This window comes from Morus notabilis, unplaced genomic scaffold (genome assembly GCF_000414095.1).
Source record: "Morus notabilis unplaced genomic scaffold, ASM41409v2 Scaffold1009, whole genome shotgun sequence".
Lineage (NCBI taxonomy): Eukaryota > Viridiplantae > Streptophyta > Magnoliopsida > Rosales > Moraceae > Morus > Morus notabilis.
Window position 1 is genome coordinate 558,376 of NW_010357868.1, and position 668 is coordinate 559,043.

Sequence of the window (668 nt, forward strand, 5' to 3'; positions counted from 1 at the left end):
CGGTTCTCTAAAGCTCCAATCCTCAAGTTTTCTAAACTTTTCCCTCACCAAAACCAAGCCATCCCTTACCTCACACACACTCAAAAGTTCCCATACATCTCACCACAAATCCTAGTTTAAGTTGAAGGAGAAAACGAGGAGTCTAGACAAGCATTTCTCCAAGGGTAAAAACTCTAAAATTCTTTTTTTTTTTTATGTTTTAGTAAAGTTGAAAATGTAGAAATATTCTTCTCAAATTTCCTTATCCTCTTCTAGTTTCAAGCCGTTAACGAATCTTAGAGGAGATCAAAGGCTTTCAAGAGAGAGAACTCTTTAAGGGTAAGATTCTTAAACTCTTCCCCATTATTTTTCTAGCCAACCTTAAGCATGAATTCATGATGTAATTTGTGGTTCATGAGGAGATAAGTGTAATAAGGGTGTGTGAGTTTTATGTTGGTTTTGTGAGTTTTGAGGTTAGTTTGATGTGGTATATTTATGCTTGATCTAAGTTGCTTATTTTTGGATTAGAGGAAAAAAATTTCGGTGACTTTGACCGCGAAAATGAGGATCCTAGAGTGAGATTTTTCAATGTTTTAAAGCTTGAACTTATAGCCCTGGATGTTTTGAACATTTTCGGTTACTATGACAAAACTTAATTTTAACTCTAAAACCAAGTTTGAAGTCATTTT